Source organism: Lactuca virosa, chromosome 8 (genome assembly GCF_052849685.1).
Source record: "Lactuca virosa cultivar CGN04683 chromosome 8, Lactuca_virosa_CGN04683_v6, whole genome shotgun sequence".
NCBI lineage: Eukaryota > Viridiplantae > Streptophyta > Magnoliopsida > Asterales > Asteraceae > Lactuca > Lactuca virosa.
Window position 1 is genome coordinate 253,917,296 of NC_136433.1, and position 9,504 is coordinate 253,926,799.

Sequence of the window (9,504 nt, forward strand, 5' to 3'; positions counted from 1 at the left end):
AAAATATTGGACTATTTACATCATCTTCGTTAAACAATTCAAATAGAAAGAACCATGTTATAATGAACAAACAAAATACAACGACTGTACGACTATTGGGCCTAATAACCACTATACGTGCTTATTGGGCCTTCGTGGTCCAAATTGCATGTTTATTGGGCCCAATTCATTCCTTACATGTCCATTGGGCCTTAATGACCAAATTACATGCTTAATGGGCTGAAATCATCTTTTACATGTTTATTGGGCCTTGGTGGCCCATCTACATGTTGATTGGGCCTGGACTGTTCATTATATGCTTAATGGGACTTAAAGTGTCCTTTCGCATACTTATCAAGCCTAGAAATAACTTTCATGCCTAATGGACCACAGTTGTCCCTCTTCCATGGTGGTTGGGCTTTGTCTATTCATATAAATTCTTAATTGGTATGTGCAAGAATCTAAATTCATATACATCTTATATCGTGAAATTCGAATGATTATACATTAACAATTGGGATCTAGTGAGACATGTCGGTTGACACCACTGAGTGTATGATCGTAGCCTGTAGTTATAACCAGAGTCTCCTGGAGGGAGAGCGAGAGTTTGTGTATAGATCTATATGGGGGTGACTCCCCCATACATGAGCTGTTCGCTAGAGTTAGACTAGGCCAGTCTAGGGTGACAACCTTTTCTTTATCAAACCGGCGTTTGGAAAAATGCCAAGACAGGCGAATTAGTCCTTATCAAGCATTGTTATAATGACTCACATAGAGATCATTATCATCATAACATTACGGAAATCAGAACATTAATCATGTCAATACAAATCATACATACATCAATACATGGTCTTAGGGTTTAAGACCACAACACATTTATAATCAGAAAATATCGGACTTTCTGGGGAAATATTATTATTCAATTACCTTCTACTTACAACAGAAAGAATACAAATAAATTTGGACTGCATACTTATACATGTTTTTACTATGAAATTCACACATGCATCTATACTCGATTTTTCCCATCATTTTTCAGACTTTTTACAGAAAATATCGGATTTTCTGGATTTTACAAATAATACAAAGACTTTCATTTAAACATGCTTATCAACTCACCAACATTATATATGTTGACCGTTTTCAAAATAACTTGTATTCTCAGGTAACCGTTAAGCAGGGGAAACTTTCAAGTGTAGGAATTTATTTTGTGTAATGATAATCATCGTACAATTAATATTTTGGGAATATGTAATCTAAGACAATGTACTTGATGTGAACAATACCAGTTGTAATATGTAATGTTTGGTGATGATTGTGTTATGTTTCATGTATATTCATTGTGATGATATTTCAATTGATAGTCACACGAGCCCCCGAACGATTCCGCCGTCTGGTTCGGGGGTGTGACAAATATATTATAAGTTCTAATATATTAATATAGAATCATATTATTTAATTAGTATTGATCAAGAATTAATTTAGTAATAAAAAAGGAACTAATTAAATATGGTCTCTTATATATATAGGATGGGCCAAGTTCATTTAGGTTGGGATAAGCTTTCATGGATAGTCCATGGAGTGTTTAACCCATGGATCCTATGGAAATGAAAGGTCATGGGTATTAGGGTTTACATGAATGTAACCCTAATCCTCCACACTATATAAAGAGGTCCCTAGTTCATGAAATGGGCACTAGTTTGTGTACACAAGAGGGCAAAACCGATTTTGGTGCTAGTATCCTTATTCTCAAGTCATTCTAAGGGTTCTTGGTGTTGTGTGAACCATTTGAGGTGCAACACTTGGGGCACTAGGCCCTTAAAGGTTCAATACTTCAAACTTCATCAAAAGGTATGTCATTCTATTAGATTCTTGTATTGTATATATTTCTTATTATGCTAGTTAGGATGAAACCTTGGAATATAGAATATTTGCATGTATCATAGAGAAAACATAGATCCAAGGTTTATAGGGTTGCATGTACATCATAGGAGTGTTAGAATGGTCAAAACCCTTCAGTCACCACATCGGGTGCGGCGCATGCCTCCTCGGTAGTCAATTGGAAGGCTCGACTCCTCACTACTGGAGCCTCTGTCTTGCCCTGCCGACCATCAGTAATATGCAGGGTCGTTGGGGCTGGGGCTGGCGCCGCCACTGGTGCTGCTCTGCTGTCAATCTCGGGCAATCAGCCTTTTTATGGCCCTTATGATTGCAATGGAAGCAAATCAGGTCTGATGTATGGAATGTGGGGGTGGTGGCAGTACAATCCTTGCCAAAGTACCCAGTCTTACCGCACTTATAGCAGCCCGATGACCCTAGTCTACACACCCAATCATCTGGCTTGCCGCATTTCCCGCAGCGGCTCTGGCCCTGATGGCCCTTCGACCTAGCGTCGGATCCCTTGGGTTTCTTCCCTGAAACCCCAGTCACCTATCCCTCTTCCACCTTCCTCATTCTGATGTGCTCCAATTCAATCTCCCTCTCCCTCGCCCTGGCAATCATAGAATCTGGAGTTGGGCATGCCGATTAGCTGACATGCTCCGGAATATCAGCTCTCAACATGTCGTGATAGCGGGTCTTCCGCATCTCTTCATCTCCCGCATACCGAGGCACCAACAAGTTGATGGGTTTTGAGCATTCTAACACTCCTATGGTGTACATGCAACCCTATTAACCTTGGATCTATGTTTTCTCTATTATACATGTAAATATTCAATATTCCAAGGTTTCATCCTAACTAGCATAATATGAAGTAACTATACTACAAAAGCCTAGTTAGATAACATACCTTTTGGTGGAGCTTGAAGTCTTGAACTTTAAGAGCTTAGCCCCAATAGTATGGAAGCCTCAAGTGGAATCACAAACCACCAAAAACACCTTGGAAAACTTGAGAGAATAGCAAGCACTTCTAGAAATCGGCCCACCCTTTGTTCTCACACACTAGTGCAAATTTCAAGTGCCAAGGATCTCTTTATATAGTATGGAGGATTAGGGTTACATTCATGTAAACCCTAATACCCATGACCTTTCATTTCCATAGGATCCATGGGTTAAACACTCTATGGACTATCCATGAAAGCTTAGTCCAACCTAAATGAACTTGGCCCATTCCATATATATACAAGAGTCCATATTTAATTATTTCATTTTGATCACTAAATTAATTCTAAATTAATTCTTGATCAATACAAATTAAATAATATGATTCCATATTAATATATTAGAACTTATAATATATTAATATAAATCATAAACATACTATTCTCAAAAGACTATCCATATAAATTGTTTCGGTGAAGTGCAACCCAATTGGACCATGCCAAATTGGGTCAAGTACATACCAATTATAGTTATGGGCTTAGACACTAATCCAACAGTCTCCCACTTGGATAAGTCTAAAACTATTATTGCGTATGACTTCAAAACCTGACTAGCAATTATAGCTCTTAAATCCGCTGTCGAACTCTGACCTTAGTCAATGACTTGTCCATTAGATAAGGGATCATATATTCCTCCATTCTAGATATCATATGGACTGAGACATGGATTATAATCATTCTCTCTGTCCATTTGTTGTTTCCCGATTTCCGATTTATGACGACCGACTAATTGAACAAATCAAATATGTCCTGGCTTGGCCAAGCACTTCGGGGTGTCATCACTAAATCATCGAGGGGCCCACAGATATCGCTTTTATCCCTTAAAGGGTAAAAGGAATGGATAAACTTCGACTCATATGCTTGTCCTACTACTTGTTGAACCATACACAAAGGCACGTTTTATAACATCGAGTTACCAATGTGTTTTCGTACAATCAATGTATAACCAACTCATAGGCAACAACTCATATCTCTAGGTTTGAAGAATATAAGATTTTATCGTCTCATGATCACTCGTGATAAAATCCATGAAGTGAGTCAAATGAGTGTGGGTTTAATCCAATACTCAGAACTTATGAGCACTCATGAATGTTGCAGCAATTCTTGCTATGTCCACTACCTTGGACATCTACAAACCAGCTTCATGACAGTCTTGATTCATATCTACTTCCAACATATGACTGACTGTGGATGGTTTGAATAACTTCGTCATTCAGGAAGAACGACCTAGTTATTCTGGAACTCAAAACATGCAAAGTGAAACGCAATAATAATCGAATGCAATATGGTCTCAGAACTTATGAATATAAATAGAACACCTTTTATTTATCACCATATTGATTACACATTATTCATTGCATACTGTTTCAAACTATCAACTTTATACTTGAATTAAAACAATAGTTGTCCCATGCTCCGAGCATGTACACTATGTTTTCTAAACACTAGTCATGCCATACACCAAGTATGCACACTATGTTTATCCAAACATTAGTTATGTCATACACCAAGTATGCACACTAAGTTTGTCTATGATCTTTACTTTGTGAAATATATCGATTGAACATAATTCCAATGATTCTCATTTCACAGTCCCAAATCCTTACAACAAATGCAAGAATTCCAAATTCCTGCCATTTACCTAAATCTGTTAGATTCTAAACTTATATGCATAGATCCTCTCGTAATGACTATGCACACAGTCACAAAGACTTGGCAACAAACATTACAGAGTATTCCAATGGAGATCATTCCATGGAAAGGAAGTCTCAAATTCAAAGTACATTGCTTTGAACATCCTTCTTGCATTAAGTTTCCTAATCTTACACAGATTTAATGAATAACTTCCACCTATGGGAATATTTCCATATTCTCATTTTGACTATCACTTCTGACCAAGAGTTGCCTCTTTTCAGAATATGTCAATATGGTCCTCTCCAAAAATTAACATTATACTTGCAACTGTCCCTGAGCAACCAATCTTTGGTAAACCTTAGATTGTCCTCGACAATTGCTTAATCAAATTAGTCATATCTAGTTCTAGTACTTTTCCCTCTTAATGCTCTAGGCATTTGGAAAAATTTAGAACATATGAATATTATAGCACATGCAATCGATCATATATCCAAAGCATATGGCACACGATTCATGATGTCTCACATAAAGACATGATACTAGACCAATCTTTTTCTATAATACTTCTATTTCTATTTTCCATGTTCTCATAATTCAGATTATGAAAAGGGATGCTGTAATCATAATCGAATTTTAGAACGCAAATAATGTTCCCATATATAGAATTTCCTTATGTTGAACCATTCCAACATAACATTCATATATATATATATATATATATATATATATATATATATATAGATATATATATATATATATATATATATATATATATATATATATATATATATATATATATATACTTGACTAAATTTGATTAAAGTCTCACGCTCTAAGCTTTTAGATTTGAAATGAAGTACAATTTCCTCTCCCTTAATTATAGCAAAACAACTTGTCCCAATTCAAACTTTTTGTTTTCTATAATTAACATTGCTAACTTGCAACACTTTATTATAATTATCATGCTCCCACTAACATGATGATTATTAGCATAACACTTATGCTCCCACTAGCTTTGACATGTACTCAGAAATCAGCTGGACTTCTAGAAATCAATACTTTATTGACTTTCTTACCAAAGTTCAGATTTCTGATACGAGATGCTTTGATAAAACTTTATCAAAATCATACACCTTTCCTTAGATAGCGTGTCTAAACAATTTCAGAACTATTAAAAGGGATGTCGTAATCACAGTCTCAATTGTTTAGACCTTTGCCATTCCTCACAAGTCCATGTTAGTGTCCGGTTAACCACACACGCTCCACTAACGACTTTGAGAATGCAAATATCACAATTTCTATCTACTTAAAATCCACTTAGTGAAAGCGTTTCCTCACCATCATTTTCATGAATCGGAGAGAAACCTTATGACACTTAGATTTTATGGTGGATGTGTTCCTATCCATGTGAATTTGTCAAAACCATAATCACAAGACAAGGTTAGTGACAAATCCAACCTCATATGGATTGAACTTGTGCAGTCTTAACTTCTTGCCACCTGGCAGCACAAGGGCCTGCCATTGCTTCCAAGTTGTTATGCAACCAATTGAGAACTCTCAGAACTCATATGCAAAGCCAACTTTAACTGGAATGGGCACAGAAATAGGAATATGTCAACACGATAGGTTATAAACCTCACGTCGTGTGTTAGTGGTAAGCTACATGTTTTTATTCTTGATTAGACTCTTTCAAGATCTTTTAGACTCCCACTGTCCTCTTGACATATAAGACTCTCTTACCAATCATTCAAGAGATAGTGTGGATTCTTTATCAAGACAAACAGTTCGCACAATTGGCCTTAGTTGGTCTTTGTTTTATCAAAAACATCACAACTTACCAATTTCAAATGTACAAGAGTAGTACACATTTTACTCTTACATTTGACAAGTGTTATAAACCTTTCTTTAAGATATGTCACTCAAGTTACAATCTTGGAGTATGACTCTAAGAATTGTTTTGGAACGAAGTATGACTCATCTTCTTGATTTAACCATTTCAACAATTCATGACTCCTCTTCTTAGCCATAAGAATGCACTAAGATGATCATAAAACATGATACTAAAGTACTCTCCTATCTTTTCAGATTTGAGAAACTTTATCTTTCTGCCTAATTTGATTCTTCTCATTCGTTCTGCCATACATCGAAACTTTTCCAATGTTTCAGAATTATACTTAAACTTGTAAGTATAACAATATTTACTAAACTTTAGTAAATCATGACGAATAGTCTTATCGATCTTTTGTGGTGGACTTGACCGGTGCACAAGAATGTGTACTCGATCCCTTAGTCCTTCACTTGACTCACATATACATGTGAACGAGGAATTAGTCTTAATTTTCCAAAGCTGAAAGTTCTCATCCATCATAGTATACAACTTGCATGATTCCAAGTTTCGGTCCAATTGAAAACTTGGGTGATGAGAATCTTTCCTTATTTGGTAAATTTAGACACTACCACAAATGAAAGAATCAATTTCATATTTCCATTATTTCTAGAAACATATAAACATAAATTTTCCATAAATGTCATTGCAATGAGATAAAATAAAATAAAAGAAAAAATTTCTTTATTTATAAGATGCAGAAAAATATTTTTCCTTACAATGCAACTTTAAATCGAAACTATTCTATTACATATTTCCTAGAAATCTATCATAACTCTCTAAGTAGTAGCTCAAGATTCCGATCTTCGAACCATGCGATTGAAATCCATCTTCGCGATCAGATTCAGCATACTCTTTCTTTAAGTTCCCTTCCCTTTGCTTGATCCTGCCATACATCAAAATGTATTAAGAATCTTCAAATAGGAACTTAATTGAGTTAGATAGTGGACTTACCTGAAGCAGAGTCAAACTTTTTGACTAGACCTTCTCTCAGATGTTTCAGGTAGTTAAGGCAGCTTCGCAACCAATGCCCCTTCCTTTGGCAACAGAAACATATGGACCCTTTGGGAATGGCACACAGGACTATCTTAGACTTAGCCTTTCTCTTTACCATTTGGTTAACCAAGTTGACTATGGCCGATCCCTTTCCATTGGGAAGAAAAAGCTTTTCTAGATATCTAATGTTACCAATTGTCAATGTCCATGGTAGTTTGGGAAGTTGATCTACTAATCAAATTTGCTTTACCAGAGCTCCAAATCATTGATGATTCAGCAGTACCAAGCAAATAGATAAGATCATTAGGGTTATTTCATAGTTTGTTACATAGTAGTCCCAAAGGAACTCACTGTGTGACTTAGAAAGTGATTGAAGAACCAACTTTCTCAAGACTTTGACACCCAAATCTCCCAAATTGTTAATATGTGAGCACACATAGACCTTGCTTGCCAATATGGCTTGAGTGACTTTGAACTATTCAAGAACTTGTGGGTTAGGGAGAATAATTGGAGGAGGTGGAGGAAGAGAAGAATGATTTCCATTATCCAACCACGGAACACCATCTTCATTAGGAAAGCTTGTTCCAATAGATTTGGGAAGATCATAATTGTCTGAACCAGACACCTTATGGGAGATATTCAAGATAGCTGATTTAAAGTCCTTAATATAACACCCAATATGAAATATTAAGGCTAGGACCCAACACAATATTTTATAACTTGGAAGAGGGATGCCGTAATCCAAGCTATAGAATATTTGAAGGTAGTCGAAAGACGATTCACCAATTTCCACCATGAAAAAATAATTTATTAGGTTTTAATTGGATTTAAAACTCCTAGATCTTTTGAGATTCATTGAACTTTTCAATGGCATGTTTCAATCTCGATTGTGCCCTCTCAAAATTTGTGACTGGGATGCCGAGGATCACAAAACAAGGTGTGAATAACCATGCAAATATACTTGGTACCCTTAATATTTAACACTCAATCAATGTGCCGGTTAACCACACGCGCTCCACCGATACTATGATAAACATTAAGTTACCCTTTGCCTACCTTGTTAAATCCAGGTTAGTGTGCCGGTTAACCACACGTGCTCCACTAACGACTTAAGCAAAGTGCAAAGTGTAATTTCATGGCTTAGCACCAAATTCACATTTTCCTAAAGTAACTAAGATTGTCAATTTATAAAAAGGTTTAGTTACTTTATATTTATCATTATACTTATAATGAGAATTATAGTCCTTGTCCTACCCATTCGGCTAACGACGCTCCACCAGTCAAGGAAGCGGTGGGTGAGAGTAGACACCCATTAAGTTGCCATTTTATAGGCAACAACCTTACACCCCCTTATAGAATGGCTTCGTGAATGAGGTCTACTAACGGTAAGACTGACTTGCTCTTATATATATATATATATATATATATATATATATATATATATATATATATATATATATATATATATATATATATATATTATTAACTTATAATACCATAAAGTATAAGGGTTGAATTTTAACTTTTAAAACTCTAGGGTTTAGAATTAAAGTGTGTGTGAGACTTTACAAATTCCAAAACTTGATGGCAAGTTTTGAACTATTCAAAGACTTTTGGATTTTCATAACTTATGAGTTTAATTAAGGTTTTAAAAAACTTTAATGAAGAGACTCTTGAACATCCATAACTTGAGGACAAGTTATGGAGTTCATAAAACAAAAAGACTCTTCAATTTTGTAACCTATGCATTTTAATGAAATTTTAAAAGAAATGTCTTTTGGTAATCCATAACTTGAGGACAAATTATGGACTCCATTAAAATACATTTAGATCAAGAATTAACTAACAACCAATTTGCAAATAATTCCTATGATCTACCAAAACTCATAAGTGTATGAACAATCATATCAACAATTTCAAGAATTACATAAACACACATAAATCTTGAAATTTTTGATAACAACCTTGAAATTGGTTTACCATAATCATTACCACATCAAAAACAGGTTTTCTAGGTCCAAAACAGTTTAACGTAATGATTCTAGACCAATTCCAGCCTTAAAACTCAAAAATATGTTGTCAGGGGCTCCTACTCGTCGAGTGTATGAACCTACTCGACGAGTAGGA